The sequence below is a fragment of the Zootoca vivipara genome, chromosome 9 (genome assembly GCF_965207765.1).
Source record: "Zootoca vivipara chromosome 9, rZooViv2.hap1.1, whole genome shotgun sequence".
Classification (NCBI taxonomy): Eukaryota; Metazoa; Chordata; class Lepidosauria; order Squamata; family Lacertidae; genus Zootoca; species Zootoca vivipara.
In genome coordinates, this window is record NC_142592.1 from 28,113,872 (window position 1) to 28,124,826 (window position 10,955).

Genomic DNA, 10,955 nt, shown 5'->3' on the forward strand with positions numbered 1-10,955 from the left:
CCCGCCTGGTGGGATTTCTCTAGTAACTCAATTAGTAGCTGTAAAGTTCTGCCCCACAAAAATGGTAGCCTATCCATTTGAAAACCCCTCAATTAAAGAGTCTTAATGCAATTTAAAAATGGCGAGATTAAATTGCTGTTTGATGGGGTGGAGAGTTGGGAAGATTAATCTTTTTTTTAGAGCTGGGTGTGTGTGGGTTTACTATGAAGATTCTGCAGTAAGAAGAATTATGTGTGTTTGGTTTTTTTCAACCGGCATGATCCTCTCAACCTAGGTGATGTGACGGAATTGACATATAAAGAAATAGAATTTCTTGGCGTATCCTTCTGCTTGAACTAACACAAAGGTATCTGCTTCCAGCGAAGTAATTGCAAGTCTGGTACTAAGCCTTAACGCTGATTTAGGAGAGTGACCAGCGAGCACAGATGGAAGTCATTGATAGAAGGGAAGGGTGCTGTTGCCAGGCAGATTTTGCCTCTTACACCCTCACTAGGTGTAATGACTTTCCATGTGTGGTGCATGTGATGAAAGGATTATGTTTGAATGTGAACTCTTCTTTAAAGTAATACTCTCTGCACTGAAGCGAGTAATACTCTTTTCCTTGCCACTCTCCATTTATTTTTGTTTGAAGTCCTGAAGGCTATTTGTGAACAAGTACTTATTGCCAAAAAAGAGGAGGATTTATTATGCCAGGATTTTTTAGTCAAGGATTAGTTCTGTTTGGAAGTGGATTAGGCATGTGCTGATAAAATAAATTCAGCATCTGGATGGCTTCCATAAACAATAGAGCGTCTTATTATTTCACCAACTTTTTCAACACCCCCTCCCCACTGAACAATTTCACACCAATTTCTGCCCAGGTTATGTTTGTTCTCCAGAAGGAAAAGCTGCATTTCCACTTTTATGTAATCTCTCTTGCTAGGCATTCCATTATACGACCCTGTCTTGAAAACGACTTGCACCAATTTACTAGAAATCCTGCTAGGAATAATCTCGCTTTGTTCGTTTTGAAATTAATCCTATATGATCTTTTCAGCTCAGATGACTGACATAGATTTTCCTGCTAGGCATTGCATATATAGAAGCCTTTCTGGCTACAGTCCAGCCTACGCTATTGTTTCTGCTGCCAAAAGAAGGATAGATGGATAAGAGATCAAAGAACAAGGGCTACAGAATTGGAGGATTTGGCGATAATAATCCACACACAAGGGATGCTCTAAAGGACACCTTGAATGAAATGGTGATTTTTCATTTGCCTCCTGGCCTTGGATACTTGCGTATCCAAACAATTGCCTCAGGCAGCAAAATGTCTTGGTCCGGCCAGTGGTGGTTGTTGCCTATTAGTGCTGTTGGAGGCCAACAGTAGGGGGAGCCAGAAGCAACAGAAGGCAGAGCCAGCTCATTGGAGTCTTGTTCCCAACCTCCTCCCTGCTGTAAGAGGCAACACTGAGACTATGGAGGAGGGAGCTTTACAGGCAGTGTCACTCCTTGGAAGTAAGAAGGCAGGCAGGTGGGGGCTGGCTGAGGGCAGATAGAGGTTGGTGGAAAAGTGCCCTATTTGCTTCCCTGGGTCCATCCCTACTGGGAAGTGAAGTGGCCACAATGCTGAGGAGGAAATAAAAATGGCAGCAGTGAAGAGATGGAACCGCTGAGGGTGATCTGCCCAATAACCTCCACCCCCCCCCAAAAAAAAATCTGGAACCAACTCACAACTTTGTTGTGGGGATTAAATGAGGAGGGGGAGAACCATTGAGCTTTCTTGAAGGAAAAGGTGGGGTATAGATGCAATAAAACAAACAAACAAACCTCTCAGGGGTTGCCAACATGGTGCATGCAGAGGCCTTCCCTGGAGCCTATAGATTCTTCTCTGCCCCACTTCTTTATGAAATTAGGCTTGAAATAATCCTTCAACTGTGGCCAATAGAACAGAGCGTATTAAGTGCTTGGTTGAGGGGTGTGTGGGCGCCCACAAGTTTGTCCAGTTTGCAGATTTACCCACAGACCTCAAAAGATTGGTGACCCCCCCTATATGTTACTGCACTGACTACCCACCATACGTCCAAAGAGCCCCTCTGTGCTTCACTACTCTATTTGGTTTTTAAAGTTTTCCTTTCCTTCCTGATTTTGCAAAGTTTAAACTAGTACATCTGAGCTTTGTCCCATGTCCCACTTTGAAGGTTGCTGTCCTTTATGTTCGAGTGGCAGCAATATTTCATTTTGCTATGCATCATGCACAATTTCTTGTTACAAAGTATAGTTCAGAAGCTCGCCAGTTTCTGGGATCTAATCCAATTGTTTATTTGCTCTTTGGGGGATCGCTTAATACGTTGCAAGGGATTTCTCTCTGAAGTCTGTGTTTCTCTTTTGATGTTCACTTTGGAATTGTATCCGTGTCCTTGCAGAAATCCAATGTCCCGACTAATATAGAACAGATATGTGGGAATTGGTGAAAATGAAAAATAAGCTGCTAATAGTGAAAGATGTAATAATACTTCATTGGCACTGGTGGAACTATCCTGTTCTCTGCGACTTCTTCTGGGAAGACTATAAACTGATTCTCAAGAGAGCTGTTTCAGTGTCTTTTTCAGATTTTATCTGTGCTCACCTTTTTTTTTTTTAAAAAAGCAAACTTTAAAGATATGGTGACAGTAATTATTGTGTGAGATTTTTCAAGGCATGTGGCTGACAACAATGGGAAGTGCCAGACTGCACTATATACATCTTTAGCCTGATCTGGCACAGTTCAGAGATCTTCATGTGCAACGATGAGCAGCTCGGAGTCGGGGCAGAGGAAGGGGTGGTGGTGGTCCGCCCTAGGTGTCTCCATTAAGGGGGGATGACAAAATGCCGGGCGACACTCACCGCAGGGCCCACAGCATGCCCAGGCCCGCGGCATGCCCAAGCCACATGTCTCTTCTGGGAGTGACGCGGTGGCATGGGTGCCCACAGGCTCCGCACTGCCCCAAATGGTCCGCCCACCCACCCCTCAGCTGTAGGGCGATTGAGTGGGAGGAGGCAGGCAGACTCCTTGGAGGCCCCGTGGTGCAGAGCACACACACCGCCCCAGGAGTCTGATCAGCTTGCTCCACCGCTGCTCGGAGTTCTGAATATTCTAATAACAACACTGCTTGCCACTGTTTGGCAGGGTACGTGGAGGAGGTGGGTGGGTTGGTGCTCAACATTTCCCTCAACATTTGATTGGTGCTGCTGTTAGACCTGACCATCTGCTAAAGTAGGTGTGAGAAACTGGTGGCCCTCCAAATGTTGTTGACTCCACAATTGGTGTTGTGTTACATAGTTCCCACTTAGAGGTGTTCCGTTGCTAGATGTTCCTTTTGTATGATTTTTCAGTAAGGGTAATAGTATACAGAGGCCCAAACTACTTCCTACACTATCCTGCAAAACTGAAGTCATCCAAACAATGTAGTTTCATCAGAAAGCCATTCCAGTGGCGTCAGCAAAGCAAGATCAACTGAATCCACCATAAAGTATCAGATGAATTATTAGCTGCCACCACCTACTGAGTTAACAGAGCAGTGGGACTCTTAAAGCTTTATGGGAGGAATATATTTCAATGGGATATTAGCAAGTCACCACTCTGCCTGCTCCCAATTCCTGCCCAACTATGCCCTTGAATATATGCCTCTGCTGTAGCTTGGCAGAGAAGAACCAGGTCATCGGGTGAGTGTGGGTGAGTGAAATATAGTGTTAGGAGTCTGCTTAGGTGAGAATACACTGGATTACTTTTACCCCCCCCCCAGGGAGATTTATAAATCAAAACACACAGAACACAATGCTGCAGCCATTTAAATAAACAAAGACAATGTTTCTAACTTCTAAGGCTTGTGAACATTTAAGACTTGCCCTAGGTAGCTCCTTCTCTTCTTCCATTCTACAGAGGATCCATTTTTAAGAGCCATCAGAAATCAGAAGGCTCCCTTTGTCCTCTTGCTGTACAATAGCATGGCTTTCAAGGAGCAGGACTAGGCCATTTCAACTGGGAAGAAGAGTGTAACAAAAAGATGGAAGCCCTCTGCAAGCCTTACTCCCTATCTGCTCCCAAAGGTTGGAGTAACTTGGGGGGGGGATGGGGGTAGGAGAGGGAGGGGACATTCCGCTGCACAAGCAAAATTTCTTGCATGAATGAGATGATTTTATTGGCTACAACTCAAAGCCAAATGTAAACATTCGCTGTGGGTATATTCCACTCCCTGCCATATTAATTGAGTATTTACAGGCTTTTAACAAACAACGACTATGAAACACCCAGTTTTACAGCAGTCATAACCCTGCAAGACTGTTTTGGAATTGGCAAGACATGTCTCATTTCTCTGCTGCCAGGCCAAAGTATTTTCCATCAGCAGACAAAACAGGCAGCACTTACTCATGAGCAGCTCTTCTTGGGAATGCGCCTGAAGTCTGCCATTTCAAAGTGCAAGCCCACAGAGAACTTCTATTCATCACAGCAGCTTGAATCCAAATGTGTCCTTTTATGAATGGGAAGCCTCTGCCACTCACACAAGGACTGTTTCCAACTTCGTGGAAGAACGGTGCATGACGGAAAAATCTGAAATCCAGCCCATTTGTGCAAGTCCCTGCACAACTATGTGCACCGTTATGTATTCAGCGGTCTGTGTTTGACTGAGCTTGAGTCTGGACTAAGGATTCTGAGCTCCTGTGTTCTGATTAGATACATGATGCCCAATCACAGAACATTTCAGGATTTGGGCCTCTGCCATTGGCCCTTGAACTCTGAGTTGTGATTCGCAGCTTGGAAGTTTAGACAGCCAATCACATTGGGAGTGGCAGTGGCCCAGGCTTTCAGGAATGTATATAAGCAGTTGCTTTGCCCCTGTTTCCCAGTTATGTAGTTCAATAAAGGTTCTTGCTGTTATAGCTGTGTCTTGCCTCATGGGAACCCACCTACACTTCATGCATATTATAGCTATTCCTGTCCCCCCCCCCTTTACTGTTCTTTGCATAAATCCCTTACATGTGTGGGTAGCAAGCCTCAATGGCAAGGATACATGGAGTCCCCCAATGCAGAGCAAGACACTAATGGCTGGAGAACAAAAAGCTCCACATTGAAAAGAAATACTTGATTTTGCTGTTGGGCAGAAAAAGCGGCTGCAGCTGTGAGAACTGTATGGGCTCTAGCCATTACGCCTTTGGACTTGATTTGCGGCACACATGCAAAAAAAACGGTTGACCATCACTGACCTCCGTCTTTTGTGTCTGTCCATTTCAGACCAACAAAGAGGCAGCCATTTATCTGTTTCCTGGCATCTGGAAAAAAATAGGTCCCCCCCCCCCCCGCATCCCTGGTTAGCGCATATGCTGAATGTATTAGGAAGGGGTTGGGTTGTAGGGCCTCTGGGATCTCTTCCAACTCTTGACTCTAAGATTGCTGTGAAAAATCTACAGTCCGGGTGGGGGTGGGGAATCAAAGAAAGTTAAGTGCAGACCCTCCAAGTGTCCCTGTTTTCCAGGGACAGTCCTGGATTTACAGAAGCTGTCCCAGTTTCTGATTTGATCAAGAAATCAAATTTTCCTTAAGAAGTCCCTCTTTTCATCGTACAAACGTTGGAGGACATGGAGTGATCTGAACCCGAAGTCATCTGAAGGCAGCCCTGTATAGGTAAGCCTTTTAATGTTAAATGTTTTGTTATTATTTTTATACGTTGGAAGCTGGCTGGAGTGGCTGGGTCAACCCAATCAGATGGGTGGGGTATTATTATTATCACCTTGCCAACAAAGGTCTGTATAGTTAAAGCTATGTTTTCCCAGTAGTGATGTATGGAAGTGAGAGCTGGAGCATAAAGAAGGCTGATCGCCGAAGAATTGATGCTTTTGAATTATGGTGCTGGAGGAGACTCTTGAGAGTCCCATGGACTGCAAGAAGATCAAACCTATCCATTCTGAAGGAAATCAGCCCTGAGTGCTCACTGGAAGGACAGATCGTGAAGCTGAGGCTCCAATTCTTTGGCCACCTCATGAGAAGATGGTTGGACAGTGTTCTTGAAGCTACGAACATGAGTTTGTCCAAACTGCGGGAGGCTGTGGAAGACAGGAGTGCCTGGCGTGCTCTGGTCCATGGGGGTCACGAAGAGTCGGACACAACTAAACGACTAAACAACATTATTATTATTATTATTATTATTATTATTATTATTATTAAATAGGATGTCCCTATTTTCATTGGAGAAATGTTGGAAGGTATGGAACTGGAAGATGTAATTGCAATGCAGGGAGAGAGATATGTATGATTTTCTACCTCTTATATAACAGTTGACAAAATTACTTATTTTGCAGCAAATTCTCTGCATGTATGCTCAGAACTGAGTCCCAGGAAAGTGGATGTTGGATCGCAGCCCAAATTTCTTTATTTATTTCCTGAGCTTTCTTTGAAGTTTCAGAGCTGCTAACAGAGTCACTAAAAACATACTGTATTTAGATCATTTTTGCGGGGGGAGGGGGGATGGTGAGGTAATACAAAAACATCAGCAGCTGAATATAACCTCGTCTTTAGGATGTAAAAAGCATAGAATGCTCACGGCGTTCTGAATAAATCAAAAGCAGGGCAATGTTATGAATGCAGAAGCATTGGCAAAAGAGATTAAAACAAGTCCGGCAAATATTTCATTGCAAAGCCTTTCTAAGAAGAAAAGTTTTCCCCCTACAGTCCATGAGAGAAGGAGCAAGACCAGCCTTCCTTCGGATGATTTGCCCAAGTTTACAGACCCACCCACCCATAGCTACCAAGTTATCCCTTTTTTAAAGGGAAATTCCCTTATGCTGAATAGGCTTCCTCGTGAGAAAAGGGAAAACTTGGCAGCTATGCACCCACCCCCACAATTCAGCAAAAAAGCTACTTCTTTAACTCAGTCTTTGACTATATTGTTTTACCTTCATCTTTAGCTCATAAACCATTCATTGTCCTTAGCAAGCTAATTTATATGTTAATACACAGCCAAAAGCTTTTGCAGCAGTATAAAATTGATCTTCTGATTATTAGGTCTCCCCCTTTTATTGCTCTGTTCTGCCAAATGTTATTTGCAAATAAAATTGGTTAATGCATCCTGCTCCAGACAGATAGATACAGTTACCCCCACGGCCTGCTAATAAGAGCTGTTTTTAAGCCAGCAACTTAAGGAGACCCATTTATACACACAGGAGAGGCATCACTGCTTAGGCAAAGGATGTGCCTTCATTAAAATGAAAAATGGTTGGATGCCAGCTTAGAAGATGCTCTATAATGTTCACAATTTCCGTACTGTGACTTCAGATGGCTTTGGTATGACCTTTGATGCAAAATATAAAGTAAACTTAGTGAATCGATTTTTTTTTTAGGCTGCTGGTGTGCTGCAGTGTAGTGGTTAGAGAGTTGGGCTAGAACATTGGTGAGGAACCAATAGGTGTGACTAGACCTATATATGACAGGTGTAGGGCAGGTAAATACATGACTGGGACAAAAAGTGGTTTGCAGGAAAGTGCCACACCTTGTGCATGGTGCCCTGCATAGCTCTCTGCAAGTCCCAACAATCAGCTAACCATCGGTGCTTGTAGACATCCATGTGTGGCACTATGAAGCCCCAATGATCAGCTGGTTGTTGGGGCTTCAAAGTGCCATGGAGAAAAAATGGGTGTCACTGTGATATCAACAGTTTGGCAGCCCCACCCAACTGCCCTACTAGGCCCACGGGGTGGGGGATAAGGATTGAAATCTTCACTCAGCTGCAAAATTCACTTCGTACCTTACAACATTTTGCCCTATTACATCACCGTATTACTATTTCTAGGGCTGCCATACGTTTCCTGGACATTACTGCGATTTCAAAGGCAGAACTGACATCCCGGGGGGGGGGGGGATGACTCAGGGATTGGATAACTGGATGCCTTTCCTGGCCAATCACACTCTCACACAAGTGCATTGTGAGGATAAAGGGAATGAGGGTATTACAGCAACAGCCCCCTGGAGCTCCTGAGAGGAAGGGCAGGACTGTACAGCAGGGATGGGCACTTTGTGGCCTTCCAGGTGTTGCTGGATTTCAGCTTCCATCACCCCTGACAATTGGCCACGTCGGCACAGCAATATCGAAAGCAACACGATGGCCGGAAACAATTACAGTATAGAAAACTTTATGGAATAATGCAAAACATCAAAACTATCAAACTGAAGTCTCTGAAAGTCCACGGTGCCAGACTTTTACCCAACGGAGATCAAGCTTGTAAAGCTTTGTATAATCAGCAAATGTCCAATTCTGATGTCCAACTTTTACAAGCTTGATCTCTGCCATCATGTTGCTTTCGATATATTGCTGAGTCATATTTTGCAACAATTGGCCACGTTGAGCAGACATGTATAGGAGATTGCACTGTAAGATAGCAAAATATTAAATGGTGGAGAGATTTCTTCTGGAACTTGATCAGCTTTGAAACATATATTCTGCATGGCGCTTCTCCACACTCCCTGTTTATAGGTTGAGGTTTCAGTAATTTGCAATGACCTTGCTTTAATCTCCCATCACAATAGCATCATCAGGGGGCCTTTTATGGGCATGCAAGTTGGGCTATTGCTATGCCAATGCAATCTCACTGCTATTGCTGTTTCCTCCATTGTAATGGGTTTTGTCAAGGGCTTAATTTCTAAATTTAAGCAAACATGCTTATGGCCGAACTAGGCAAGCCTTCCAGATTCTGAAATGCTTTGCCTTGCTAAAAATTCCCAGTACGATGATGATATGCATGCATGTATGTATGTCTAAAAAGGTAAAGGGGCCCCTGACCATCAGGTCCAGTCGTGTCCGACTCTGGGGTTGCAGCGCTCATCTCGCTCTATAGGCTGAGGGAGCCGGCGTTTGTCTGCAGACAGCTTCCGTGTCATGTGGCCAGCATGACAAAGCTGCTTCTGGCGAACCAGAGCAGCACACGGAAATGCCGTTTACCTTCCTGCTGGAGCGGTCCCTATTTATCTACTTGCACTTTTTTGATGTGCTTTTGAACTGCTAGGTGGGCAGGAGCTGGGACCGAGCAATGGAAGCTCACCTCGTTGCAGGGATTCGAACCACCGACCTTCTGATCAGCAAGCCCTAGACTCTGTGGTTTAACCCACACTGCCACCTGGGTCCCTGTATGTATGTCTAACTGTAGATAATTCCTGATTCTTCTCTCAGGTTGCAAAACATATTGGCGGGGTGTGTGTGTGTGTCAGTTATTATTAGGCTCCCGATGTGCTTAGCATTATCAGGATACACTGGAAATGTGGCTTCTCCTTCCAAAAATAAAAATAAAAATCCTAATAAAAATACCCCCCGAGGTTGAATGATAATTTCTAGGGCTCCAAAGCACTCACCCAGCCCTGGTAAGATTCTTTATGGTGCTTTAGGGTTCACATTTAGGGATTGGGCTAAATCATACACTTCTCATTAATTTCTGAAGATATGGACCCAAGCCACTGCCGCCCTGTTGTTTAACACAACTATAAACATTACATTTTATAGATTTCATATATCTGGAGGTGCTTTTACAGCAGAGTAGATTGCAGTCCTGAGGCAATAAAGGCAAACTGCATTGTGGCAAAATAAGTCACACAAAGCTATTGGCATTGCAACTAGAAACATCTTCACTCTCCTTTCACTGCAGTCTCTTCACACAGCAGGCCAGATCCTGCAACTGCCATTATCCCTGACTAGGGATGGGTGAATGTGTCAATTCTGGTTTCTTTACGCAAGCCCTCTCTCAGAAACAAAGCTAAACGGTCGTGCACGAGATAGACACCACACTTGACCTGTAACTCCGCTTAAACCCACCGAGGCAGGAATCATTTTGGCATTATACCATTATTGCAATAACTATTTAAAAGTGAAACCTGTTTTATTGTTTACTATTGTTGCCTGAAAAGGTGTCTTCTAAAACTGCAAAATGTAGGGATATAACTACATTTGCAATTAAGGGAACACTCCAGACATTCTACCGTAGATTATTTATTCTGAGAGGGAGTTGCTTTGGCAAATGCCTGATTGTGATGGGACATAATCGTAATTGGTTGTGTTGTTCCTCAATGCACAGCACAAGGACATGAGAACATTTGATTAAATTAAAGGGCAGTAAATTTTCAAATGCTGCTTTGAGCTTCAGACAGCAACACCCCTGATACTTTCTATGATGAGAGGCTCCTGAGACCTGGCAGTGGAGCTGTAGTTTAAGGAAGTCCAGAATATTATAATAGCAAGACAATGCTGGTTGGCTGAAATGGTGCCTTAAATGGCTCAGGACTGCAATACCCCAAGGACTGCCTCGCCCCTTATGAGCCAGCCTGGACCCTGTGTGCCTTTTTCGTGTGTCTCCTCCACAAGAGGTCCGGAGGGTGGCAACATGAAAACAGTCTTTTGCTGTGGTGGCTCCCCATTTGTGGAAATGCTCTCCCCAGGGAGGCTTGCCTGATGCCTTTATCATGCACCTTTAGGTGCCAGGCAAAAACATTTCTCTTTAACCAGGCAATTTACTGATTAACAGTCTATGACCTTTTAAATATGTATTGATTTGTTTCTGTTTTTATTATGTACAGCCGTACCTTGGATCCTGAACGCCGTGCGAGTCAAACGTTTTAGCTCCCGAAAACCGAAAACTCGGAAGTGAGTGTTCCGGTTTGTGAATGTTTTTTGGAACCCAGACGTCTGACGTGACTTCCGATTGGCTGCAGGAGTTTCCTGCAGCCAATCGGAAGCTGCGCCTTGGTTTCTGAATGTTGTGGAAGTCAAACGGACTTCCACAACGGATTCCGTTCGACTTCTGATGTACCACTGTATTTTGTGTTCTTATTTTGTATTTTTCTGTTGTGAACAGCTTCGTGATCTTCATACGAAGGATAGTAAACCAATTTAATAAATATTAATAATAATTGTGAGGGGGGTGGCCCAGGAAGCCCAAGTTCTGTCCTGGATCTCCTGCCTAGG